The 13,349-nt window shown below is 38.9% G+C and overlaps 1 protein-coding gene across 2 annotated transcripts in view; it reads left to right on the forward strand.

The window, feature by feature from the left end:
• The first annotated feature begins 10,102 nt into the window (after positions 1 to 10,102).
• The window catches only part of LOC122794695 (zinc finger and SCAN domain-containing protein 21-like), a 174,235-nt gene continuing 170,988 nt past the window's right edge, over positions 10,103 to 13,349 (forward strand). For both annotated transcript variants that reach the window (XM_044063327.1, XM_044063328.1), the window contains exon 1: positions 10,103 to 10,161. The gene's annotated coding sequence lies outside the window, so the exon portion shown is untranslated. The remainder of the gene's footprint in view (positions 10,162 to 13,349) is intronic.

Consider the following 13,349-nt stretch of genomic DNA (forward strand, 5'->3'; position numbering starts at 1 on the left):
AAGCCTGCTATAACAGACTTGCCTGCTTTGCTGCAAATTGCTCATATAGACCTCATCACTGTACTGCTTTGAGCCAACTCCACTGGCTTGAACTGCCCACCCTCCTAACCTACAATCTGCTCTGCCTCTGTCACTTTATCTATAACCTCCCCAATAAGTGTCCTGCCCTCAAAAACCTAGTACAACATCACTCAGCCAAAAGGCCTCTTTGATCATCAAGCAAACTACTACTAGAAGTCATCAACAACTATAATAGCTTTGGAGATGCACTATATAGTAGTTCAGTGGCTAAAAAATGGAACTCTGTCCCTACTAGCATTCAAAACACATCATCCAAAGCCTCCTTTAAAGACCTCATTAGGCAACATCTCAAGCAAAGTTGGCAGTGCAATGACTGCTTCCCAGGCTAGTGAAAGTGGATAAGGTATACTTACTAAGCCTAGAGTACTTGATAACAGTTCTCAATCTTACAAACTCTGCCTAATGTACAATGTATGTACTGTACCTATGTACTATGCATACATTCTACCTATGTTCCAAATTTCAGCTGTACACCACAAATCTATTAATTACCTTTATTTTTAAATTAATGTTTTCTTGTTTTTTCTCTCCACTGTAACTGTTGATGTGCTGCATACCACTGTAAAAACACGTCTATTGTAATTTGTATGTATACAGATCATGTCTAAATATCTAAATGTTTCTGTAATAGTTTTTCTGTGTGGAGCTTTTCTCCCCAGGCCTCTGCTGAAAAAGGGCCTTTTCGGCTCAGTCAGACACCCACAGTTATCAAATGTAAAATAAATAAAATAATAAATAAATATGTGTGGGAGCATACATGCTTTCATCTTTCCCTTATTTTGCAGAATGACAGTACAGAGGGTTAAGGCTATGATCTGTAATTTCTGAAGTACAAGGTTTGATTCTTTCATCCCTCTCTTGTTTACCGTGTGACCTTAAGCATGTCACTAAACCAGAAAGTGCTTGGGATCAACTGGGAATGTGGGCTGTGCTCCTCACTGGTCCCATGAACTTTAAATCTAATAGCTACCTATGAACCTATATTTTGGTTAATTCTACTACATTTTTCTGCATTTTGTTATGCTGCCTCCATGGAGTAGAGGGATAATGCCCTGAATACAGCCCAGGAGGCCCAGGTTCGATTAGTAGCTCAGGCATATGACAAAGCAGTAGGGCGGGATAAGTGTTACCATCCCTGGTGGGTGGTTCCATGAGTGTCATCTATGATGATCCCTGGTGGAGGTTTGAGACGTAATGCTATGATGAGGAGTGGGCCAAGGGAAGGGAATAGGGTGGGAATAAGACAGAGCTGCTGTGAAAGCAGGGTGATATGTGGTATGTCCCCAATGCATGCTTGCCTTTTGGACATGTCAAAATGGACCATATGGGAGGGAGAAAGTAACAGTTATAGGACATAAAATAACATCCCAGCCATACCCCTCAACTTCTAAGAGCAAGAAATCTGGACAAAGTCATATTTAATAGGAGGAAGGGACCAAAAATAGGGATAGCTTTTAAATATTGATCTTACAAACGTAGAAAGTCGATAGAATAACAGATTTCGCTTCAGCATGAATTTTCTGAAGAAGATGGAGTCTGAAACTCAAATGTCTGTCATTATTTTCCGACTTCAATCTTCAATGATTTGCCAGAAAACCAAAATTTTATGAAGAACAGACCAAAAATATTAGGCAAACATCTGGACGTTCTGTGAAAATTTGGACAGTTGAGAGATATGACCCTAGCAGATGTGAGTAGCAAGACCCACAGAAAGCCCTCAAAAGAGTTGTGTCAGCTCTAGCCATATAAAATTAGTCCAAGGGTTAAGGAGGTGGCCATTAGATCCAGTGTTGGACATGAGGCATTGTGTAGGGAGCCACAGGATAACACAGGGGTGGACCCCCCCCCCCAAAAAAAAAGAAATTCTGGGTATGCATTCAGTAGACAACAGAGGTGGGAGGTTGGCATAATGGCTAAGGTATTTGCCTTACAGACATAAGGGGCAGAGTTTGATTCTCACATGGGGTAATTGGACAGGCTTAAAATGGCCCACAAGGGCAGTTAGCCTAGTACTAGTCTATGAACCTATGAACACTTGAAGTATAGATCTAAGAATCTTCAGGAAAAAGCATTATAAGGGATTTTGGTCCTCTGCTCCCTATTTTTTTTTTTTTAGCTTTTTCCTTAATAATTGAACAAAGAGGTTGAGAGGTAGATTGGGTGTTGCAGTGTATTGTGGACAGTATTCTAACAATCTGAGAAGATACATTCCTCTATGGCAGTTGTTGACAGATGACAGATCATCTTTTTATAGATGACACTATAATTATGTATTTAGTTATTTTTATTTCTTGACCAGGAAAGTCCTCCTGGTGTAGAACCTCTTTTCAGTGGATACCTGGAGAGAAACACTCCATCAGTAAAATATAATACATCACCAAGGCCATAGACGAAGGGAAGGTAGTCCACACAGCCTACCTTGACCTTGCAAAAGCCTTCAACACAATACCCCCCTCGGGCATCATAAATAAGCTCACCAGCTTAAATATCAACCCCTATGTCACAAGATGGGTTGCAAACTGGCTTAGGGATGGAACCCACATGGTCAGAATTGCAGGTGCCATGTCAGACTCTAAACCAGTTACAAGTGGCGTCCCACAAGGCTTAGTCCTGGGACCTCTCTTGTTCAGTATATATTTCTCTGAGGTACAGGCTAACACAGGAGGACTATGGCTGACAAAGTTTGCAGATGACTGCAAACTGGGGGCCATAATCGACTCACCGGCTGACACAAGCATCCTCCAAAAAGGTCTCACAGAGACGGATAACTGGTGCCAGAGCCATGGCCTAAAGCTAAATGCCAAAAAGTGCATAGTCATCCCCTTTGGGAAAAACAAAGTGCCCACAAATTACCACATAGGTGGTAATCCATTAAGTATGGAAGAAGTAATTAGGGATTTGGGGACCCAAGTAGATTGCAATCTCTCCTTTGACAATCACATTGCCAAAGTGGTTAGAAAGACATTCTACATAGCCCACCTTATCACGAAGGGGTTCACATCTAGATCAAGAAAGGTCATTGTGCCCCTCTACTCATCACTCATCAGGCCCATAATTGAATACAATGCCCCATTTGGGATGTACCTTACCCGTCACCTGCTACAACTAGAAAGACCCCAAAAGTACCTCACCAAGAGGATCAAGGGACTCAAACAGATGCCCTACGCCGTTAGGCTAAAGAAACTCCAGCTCTACTCAGTTGCTTACCACCTACTCAGAGGCGATCTGTGCCTGACGTATAAAGCCATGTCTGACCCAGAATTAATGGACATGCTCCACCTCAAGAAATCCAAATCCATCAGAACTACACGCTCCAGTGACTTAAACCTCAGCACAGAAATAAATAGAACATGCTGGAGGGACAGATTCATATCCCAGAGGCTCCCCTCACTCTGGAGCAAAATCCCAATCCATGTCAGACAGAGCCCCTCAATGACCCTCTTCAAGAAGAATCTTGACGTTTGGATGGGAGATCATAAATTTACCCCTGGGATCTCTTCTGTGTCACTGCTAGACGGAGGCTCGGTAAACTAACCTTAAATGGGCTATCTTCTGTGACCTACTATACAGAGGCACAGTCAACTAATCTAAGAAGGGTGGCAAAAGCCAAACACACTCTGGCTAGGCTTGTAAATGCCCTAGGGCAGATAGCCTAGTATCAACCTATGAACCTATGAACCTATAAGATACAATGTAAATTATCCCAAGCAAATTAAACATTACTGTTATCTTTGACAGTATTGGAAAATGATACACCATAGCCTATTGAAATGGCTCACATTACATAATATCATATTGAATAAAAATATACAATACATTCAAACTGACACAATCACAATATCATATTGAAATATAATAAATTATATGCAAACTTCTGTAGTAGAAGAGCTGCAGACATGAATATGAACAAGTAAGCATAAGGATAGCTGGGGTTCTGGCATGTAGCTTGGGAGACATTTCTCTGTGAGCTACATCACTGAAACCAGAAGGCTTCAGCAGCAATTCGCCGTAGAGTGGTATGACTGAAAAGCACTATCACTACAGCTGTACACTATGAAAAGAAATGTAGAATACTGCAACAATGACAGCAACCTTACCTTTGATCACCATCAAGGGCATTCTATATTGCTCATTTCATAAGTAAGGGGATTGCCTCCAGAAAAAAAGAAGTTATAACCTCCCTGTACTCTTCTTTCATCAGGGCAATAACTGAGTACAGCACCCCTTTTGGTATTTACCTTTCCAAGCACCTGCAGCAATTGGAAAGACTACAAAGGTTCGTCACAAGGAACATTCAAGCTCTTCAGCTTCTGTCCTATGAGGATCATCTGAAATCACTGTCACTTTATTCTGTTTCATACAGACTACTCAGAGGTGATCTCTACCTTGCATATAAGGCAATCTTTTACCCTGTTTTATTGGAAATGCTGCATATCCACAAGCTAAATAGTACACGTGTTACTCACTCTAATGGCCTTAACCTGGTATGTGGCATTAACAGAACCTGCTGGCAGGCCAGATTTGTCTCTCAGAGGTTACCACTCCTTTGGAACAGACTCCTGCTTCATGTTAAGCAGACCACCTTATTGGCACTCTTGAAATGCAATCTGGACGATAGGTTGGGTAAACATAAATTCGCCCCATGGTTCCACCTATGTCCCTCTTGAACAGGGGTGACAAGTGTTGATTGTGGAAATAAGGGTAAAACTTGGCTAGGCCTGTAAGGGCCCTAGGGTCATTAGCCTAATAACCTCCTATTATACTATGATCCCTAAGGACTGCTACCCAGCTGTTTTCTAACAGAGACAGCCAAGCTAGAAGAGTTAAACATTCCTTATTTTCATTCCTTTTCAATTTGAACTCTTCCAGCCAGGCTGTCTCTGTTAGAAAACAGCTGGGTAGCAATCCTTATGGATCACCATGATGATATGAACTCTTCCAGCCAGGCTGTCTCTGTTAGAAAACAGCTGGGTAGCAGTCCTTAGGGATCACCATGATGATTTGAACTCTTCCAGCCAGGCTGTCTCTGTTAGAAAACAGCTGGGTAGCAGTCCTTAGGGATCACCATGATGATTTGAACTCTTCCAGCCAGGCTGTCTCTGTTAGAAAACAGCTGGGTAGCAATCCTTAGGGATCACCATGATGCTGTACATGCCTTTTCACAGTGTAAAGCTGCAATGTTACTGCTTTTCAGCTGTACTGCTCTATGTGAATTGTTGCTGCAGCCTTCTGGTTTTGGTGATGTAGCTCACAGGGGAGCATCTCAAGAGCTACATGCAGGAACTTGGCAGGGGCAGTTGGGTTTATGTACAAAGTTGTGGCTATAACTAGCTATGAGTAGCCGAAGTGATGATGTAGTCCGAGATAGTTAAGTTTTTTTGATTGCAGTGCAGTGTTGGGCCCTATAATTTAGGCTGCATGTAAGCCTGGTATTTTTGTTATAGCATTGTTTTATCTTGAAGGCTGGGGTTGACATTAAGATTTACAAGTTTAAAGGAGGCATATTATAGTGCTGGTAGCTGATAGGCAGGTGTTGTAGTTTTCTACTATATTCAGTGTTGTGGGGTTTTATTCAGTATAATGTTCCAAGTTTTTGATGTATGATTTTTATTATGTCTTATATATTTTTATCAAAATGTAAGTTTTCATCTATAGGATCAGCTATCAGATTAGTATGTATAATCCTTTGAATTTGTGTGCTTGTTGAGAAATTAGTTTTGAAGGCCAGAATGGTTCTCAAGCGAGATTTAGTGGTAACAGCCAGGCCATAATGGAAGGGGAAGATTCTTGGATAACTGCTAAACTGTTTGGAATTTAGATAGCTTGTCAGCTTCACAGATGACAGATAAATCATCTGAGTAGTCAATGATAGATGCCAGCATGATGGCTTTGTAGAGGTAATTTATGAAGATATTAAGTACTAGAGGTCCTAAAATGGATCCTTGAGGTACCCCAACAGTGATTTCAAGAAAGGAAGAAAGAGATGATTATCACTTTACAGCTTGTTATCTTTGGTTAAGTAGCCATTGAAACACTGGGGTTTGGAAAGCTAAAACCCTTAATTTGGGTATACATTTTGGGTTGTAGATGTAGGGATTGGTTTTAGAGTAAAATTACTGTGCATGTCAGTATGCAGATAGCTAGGAAGGTTAGTACTGCTGTAGGTTTTAATGAGTTGGGTAACAATGTAGAGGGTGGCCTAATGGTTAAGGCATTTGCCTTACAAACACAAAGTGCAGGGTTTGAGTCTCACAAGGGATAATTGGCTAGGCTTAAAATGGCTCGCAAGGGCAGTTAGCTTAGTACTAATCTATGAACCTATGAACCTATGAAGTGAGTGTTGAAATTGTTGGCATTAGCTTTTGGAGAAAGTTTGGGGTTGGGGATTGGTTATTTGGCTGTGTTGGTAGGTAAGAGCTTATTCATGGAGACCCAAAAACCTTTAGGATTGTTTTCTTTAGAAGTGCAGAGTGTAAGTTAGTATTTTATTTTGCCTGTGTAACTTTACTTTTAGTGAGGTTATGGAGTTGCCTAAATGTCTGGTGGGTCTGTTGTGTTTTCTTTTTTATCCAAATTGGCATTGAAATGAAAAGATAATTACAAATCCTTCTTTTCTTACATCAGGAGGTTCCAAAATAACACCCAGCAGTGCCCTGAACTTATTCATAATGGCACTACCTATTTTGATCCAGTGGATTTCACAAATATAGTAACAAAAAATTAACTCCAGATATCTATATTTAACCCAGCTACATTTAAAGATCTCAAACCTCCATCATCACAAAAGAACAGTTGTTAAAAGTACTCTTTATAACAAAGAAATGTTTTACAGGACTTGATAACACACCAGTCTGTCTGTTGGAGAGCACTAAATATGTGCTGGAGACCTGCTGCTGCAGCTATTCAACCTAAGCTTATCCACCAGCTTTGTCTCCAAGGTTTGGTGCACAGCAGTTGTGAGCAGACCCACCATGGACCCCAGGGGCTACAGATCCAACACCCTGATGAGTGTCATCTGCAACACCTTGAAATGGGTCATTACAGACTTGTTAAACTTTGATACAAAAAAAATCTTATAAAACTTGACCACATATTAAAGTTAGTCCCTGTCTAGTGAATCTGGTGAATTATTTTGAGTGATCAGTGCAAGTTGTGGACAGTTGTCATGTTGTGCATACAGCATAACTTGACATCACCAAGGCATTTGATATCATACCACATGTTAACATTATCAGCAAACTAAATGTGTTCCAAATTGATAACTATTTGGTTAGATATTTGGCTGAAGGATATAAAACCATACTGTAAGGGTGGCAAGTGCTTCCTAAGAGAATTTAAAGTTAACCAATAGTGTGTTACAGGGATTGTACTCTGCTATTTATCATGTATTTTGATGATCTCTAAATCAAAAATGGGTAATTCTGGTTAACCAAGCTTGTAGATGATTGCAGATGGCATGTTATAATCCTGTTCTGATATGCAGAAACTACAAAGCAGACTTACACATTTTTATAGCTGGTGCTCCAAAAATGAGCAAAAATTAATTGTTAATAAATAAAATATTGTTGTCTTTGGTGAACAAACTCTCCACCCAGCTTACAGAATAGAAAACACTCCACTACAAAATTGTTGTGATAGACCTTGGAACATGGGTTGATAATTTCCCTCTTCTTTGACCAACATGTTCCAACAGTGGTCATGAAATGCTCCACCTCAAGAAATCCAAATCCATCAGAACGACACGCTCCAGTGACTTAAACCTCAGCACAGAAATAAATAGAAAATGCTTGAGGGACAGATTCATATCCCAGAGGCTCCCCTCACTCTGGAACAAAATCCAAATCCATGTCAGACAGAGCCTCTCAATGACCCTCTTCAAGAAGAATCTTGATGTTTGGATGGGAGATTGTAAATTTACCCCTTTGCAGAAGGCATTTCCTATAGATCCAAAGAAGTCTTTACCGCTCTGTATTCTGCAATGATCATGCCCAGTTGCAAATACAATGCCCAGCTTAGCTGTTAGGTAGTCTCCCATGCAATACTGTGGTGACTGCAGTGGTGAGAAGTGCAAGCCTTTCTTAGTTATAAAAGCAGTCTGTCTGTAAGAACCATACTATAATAAGCTTGTTACAGTTAAGTTTCTTTCATACAAATCTAGCTCTTACAAGATTACACTTTATTACCGATAGAAAAATAATCATCCTGCTCTGTGAACTACATTACCTCCCAAAGCAAATAACTGTAAATAACAACTATATAAATGTTTACACACAGAGCGGAATTATTGTAACATTTATATGTAAATTATTGAAGATATCATGACTATATAACACATTTAATAAAAAAACGCATGTACACATCATGCACACGTACAGACATAGACAAACAAATGCTTATGCATGCACTCACAGGACACACATACAACACACACAGATACACATAGTCTTTCTCTTAAGAAAACAAATGGCGAAATGAGAAGTGAGAAGGAGGACGGGGGCTTATAACAGTAAATGTGTACAGAGAAGAATTTATAAATATTTAAAAGTAGTGCAGGTAGTCAGTCAGTAAGGAATATGGATTGTTGGAAATGAGATGCAATTAATTGGCAGGCAGAAAACAGCAATAATCATAAATATTTCTGAGGTACAACCATAATTTAGATTTGAAGATGCCTTAGATTCCTTTAGAATGCAGATCTGGAGGAAGGCTGTTCCAGTCCGAAGGTGCTGTTTTACTAAAGCTTTTCTCATCGAGGGTTGTGATAAAGTCACATATTACAAGGATAATATTGCCATTGTTTTGATTTCAGAGATGATATGGAAAGGATTAGAGGGTTAGTCCATCTGCATGTCAGAGTAGATGTTGTTATTTATTGAACATTGTATTTTTGATCTACTGTACCACAATCACTTCAGTGTGCATACCTATTTATATCATTGTATCAGACTTGGGTTAAGGTTGAAAAATGATCTTTGGACGACCTCACTAACCTTGCTAGCTCATTAATAAATGATAATAAACAAAGAAATAAATATATAAATAAAATTAGAACTAGAGAAACATAGTTTAAGCTCTTTCAAGATTTAATCAGTTATTGTGTCAATATGGTATAAAAGAGGAGAAATGGGATGCAAGATGTATTTATGGAAGTGTAGTGTATGTTTGGAACCAGGGAGATTCAGTGGTATAGTTTTTTATTTTTTTTATTTTTTTGAAAAAGAACATGCATTGCTTTGGCAAGATACAGTATGCCTTTGTTTTGTTGGGGACAAAGTGATATTTACTGAAGGCATTTACAGACAGAGATTGTTCAGTTTTGCTGTTTTCTTGCCAGTTGTAAGAAAGAATATGTCACCTGCATATATCATTGTGGTGGGGCAGGATACAGATGTAAGTAAAGGGGTGAGCTATTTAAGGTGTAGAACAGCCCCTCAGTTTGCAGTCCATTTGTCATGCACTTGTGTTAGTGATGGATTATATAGTGGCTAGGGTATTATGATGAACTGGGTATTATGAGTATTTAATTATTTATTTGTTTCTTTATTTGAATTTGTTGACTGGGATAGAGCCATGCAGAATGATGCAAGCATATAATCCAGTAAGTAAACTGTGAAATATATAAATTAGAAACACAAATAATTACTTACTGTATTTCATGACTGAGAGGTATTTGAAATGCATTTTGCTTGTGTCTGTTGTTTGTGTGGCATTACAAGGTTATAACTTAGCTGTCAGTCTCCCATAACAATTCTGGTTAACAAATGAGGAAAATAAAATACTGTAAATTCATCAATTCAGGAGTCATAGAATTAAACTGCAATATACATATCATCTTTTCTTTCCACAGCTATCTGCATATTCCTACATTGCAATTCTGTGACATCTAAAATAATAAATTTTAAAACAGTTTTGCAAACAATTGATTTTATGCAGTGAATCATAAGTGAACTATAGAACTACAGAATTGTGCATTATGGGTAAAGGGGGTTGTGCATGTCTACAGACAAAGTGATGACCTGTACAGGAAATGACATCATACCTGGTGAATTAGGAGCCTGCTAAACAAAACAATTTTAGAGAGTAAGTAAGCTGTTTTGTAGTTGTCTGTCTTTGTTTCTGTTTTTATCAGCTGTGTAGAATCAAGAGTCAGCTGTAGAGTAATCCAAAGCATGCTGTAATAGAATATGTGTGTATAAAAGCGAAAACTGAAAAAATAGATTTCAGCATGACATGTTCTTAATCTTTTCCTGATGACAGCAGTCCTATACATGATGCTAACCATATTGAAATCCTTCCCCAAAGCTGGCTCCATTTCTGTCTTGAACAGGCTGATCTTTATATTACTACCAAATTACTTCTGGAGCAATGTGCCTTCTGTTTATTTTACTTTAGTGTTCTGCAGCATAACTGCATATTTTATTTCTGGCGCTGTCTGATAAAATATTCCAACAGAAATCTTAAGTGAAAGCTTTAAGTGTTCCATTAGCAAGCATTTAAACCTACTAAAGATTGTATGTGTGCCTATGTATTTTGACAAATTTTGACTGTACCCAAAAGTATCAGCAGTCAGTGTGGATGGTGACAGAGTCTAGTTATGAGAACTTGATGAAAGGAATTTGTCAGTTTGGCAAAAAATAAGCATGTGTGTTTGTCTCTGTCTGTCTGTCTGTCTCTGTGTATGTGTATATGTACGTGTTTGTTCATCTATGTGAGGCAAATATTTTAAGACAGTATCAGCTGATAGGTAGTGATTATCGATGCCTGCACTGATGCATGTGTGTTTGTCTCTGTCTGTCTGTCTCTGTGTATGTGTATATGTACGTGTTTGTTCATCTATCTGAGGCAAATATTTTAAGACAGTATCAGCTGATAGGTAGTGATTATCGATGCCTGCACTGATGCATGTGTGTTTGTCTCTGTCTGTCTGTCTCTGTGTATGTGTATATGTACGTGTTTGTTCATCTATCTGAGGCAAATATTTTAAGACAGTATCAGCTGATAGGTAGTGATTATCGATGCCTGCACTGAAGAGAGAAAGCTGCTTGAAAAAGTAACACTGAAGAATAATGGGGGATGCTCAACCCCTTGACTGGTTTAAGGGCATACTGTTTCCCAGCAAGGGCGACTGGGCCCTTGAACACATTGCCAGAGATAGTATTACACTGTAGGCAAATGAATTTAAAGAGACATTTGGCAGATGGTGGAATGGATTGTTGAATTAAGAGACAACTGCTTAGGGGTAGTTGCAGTGCTTGTGCAGACTTATTAGATGACTTATCTCCTTCCATCAGCAGTTTCATATGATTTTATATGATTGTGTGTGTGTGTGTGTGTGTGTGTGTGTGTGTGTGTGTGTGTGTGTGTGTGTGTGTGTGTGTGTGTGTGTGTGTGTGTGTGTGTGTGTGTGTGTGTGTGTGTGTGTGTGCGTGTGCACGTGCGCTTGCTTTATACAGATTAGAGGAGGGGCTATAAGATAATAGAAGGTTTCTGTAGAACAGCAGAAAGGCAGTGTTTTGTTGATGAATGTCATATGTATAGCAGAACATTTTGGTTAGAGCCACATTAAAGTTTTTAAACAGATGTATTCCTTTTCTTACTGCACTAACTTTGCATGATACCCCACATAAAGACAGTGCTAACAAGAGACTTGACCAAAATTTAACCTCAAACAGAAATGACTATAACTGAATAAAGGAAGCAAGCTGTATTTATGAAGATCCCATTTCTGCGGAATACCAGATAGCATGTAAATCAGATATAAAATTCATTATTAACTCTGTATTTAGGTACATTTAAGTTAATATGGATATGTTTTACTTTCTAGTAAACAAACAACAATGTCTACTTGTTTAGCTGAGTTATTACTAATAAATATTTGGATTTAATAGTCCAGTATATTCTTTAGACCCAGTTATTCAAGGCACAGATAGCAGCAGAGTAAACTTTATGTTGGATCACAGCTGTTTCCATTCTCACTGAAATGCTCCTTTGATGCTTACTTAAATGGTTGTTTCATAGAGGTGGACCATAGAACTAAAGGGAGGATTATTGTAAGTTTACCTACATAGTTTGAATAAAGTGCATCAGTATACTGATTTACAGATATATAGATATGTATGAGACAGACAGTAGGAGATCTGAGCACCTCTTTCAGCTTTTGCCAGGTTACTGTGTTGGTGAGTACTAGACACTTGGGTGTGTAGATTACTGTATAGACAAACACTCGCTCTGCAGAGGAAAAGCAGTGCTCAAATTCAAGCCAGGTTAGGCTTTGCAGTAAGAGTCAGTGCTGCATTTTCCATCATCACCTGCAGAAAGTCTGAAAATTCTGTTGTGCATTAGTGGAGACTAGGTTACTGAGCAGGTGGGGTCTATATTACAACGTCGAACACACAGTAGTCTGAATATTGTAATATCGAACCCATATGTTCGAAATGCGAAAATAGCAAAGACACGGAACACCGTTTTTTTTCCCCAGGGAAATAAATCGGAGGGCGGTTTTCACGGCTTTGCTATTTCCTCCACTGTGGTGCTATCTCTGAGTTGGTATATTTAAGTAGGGGGTGTGTGGGAGGCACAGGCCCCCACATTAGTTTAAGTTTAAAGTGTATGTGTTTTTTTTTTTTGAACCGGAACAGTGATTTTTTTCCCCGGGAAAAAAATTGCTGTTCTGTGTTTTCGTACTTTTTGGTTTTCAAACTTCCTGTTTCGATATTACATCGTTCGAACTCCTGTGAATTCGACGATGTAATATAGACCCAGCAGGTGTGCTGAGTAAAAAAAAAATGTACATCTTTGCAGTAGTTTCTCTTGTACTATGGAGGAGGAATATTTTGACCCTGTAAAGAAATCCTAATTTTTCTTTTCACTAGTTTAGGATATTGGATTTCTTATGATTATCAGTAGTAACTCCTTAAAATGTAAGGCGTCTGCAAACTGAACACCAGAACCATTGAAAGAATAGATATTAAGGGTGAAGCTGAATTGTAAAGTGGATCCTTTATTGCATGAAACCTTTACAAGAGTTCTCAATTACACAAAGCACAAAAAGAACCCCAGTGATGCAGGTTTCTTATTGTCTACCTTTACACAGTTTTAATAAAGGAAAATATTTGTGGTACTTTGTGATAATGTGTTATGTGCTGCTAAATTAAATGGTGATACAGAAATGCAGAGTCAACAATTGATCTACCCAGTGTGAGAGTAAAACCCACACCATTCTGTAAGTATGTTACCTGTTGTGTCACTGACACTGCTACAACGATTGA

This window comes from Protopterus annectens, chromosome 2.part1, assembly GCF_019279795.1.
Source record: "Protopterus annectens isolate FY-2018-M chromosome 2.part1, PAN1.0, whole genome shotgun sequence".
Classification (NCBI taxonomy): Eukaryota; Metazoa; Chordata; order Ceratodontiformes; family Protopteridae; genus Protopterus; species Protopterus annectens.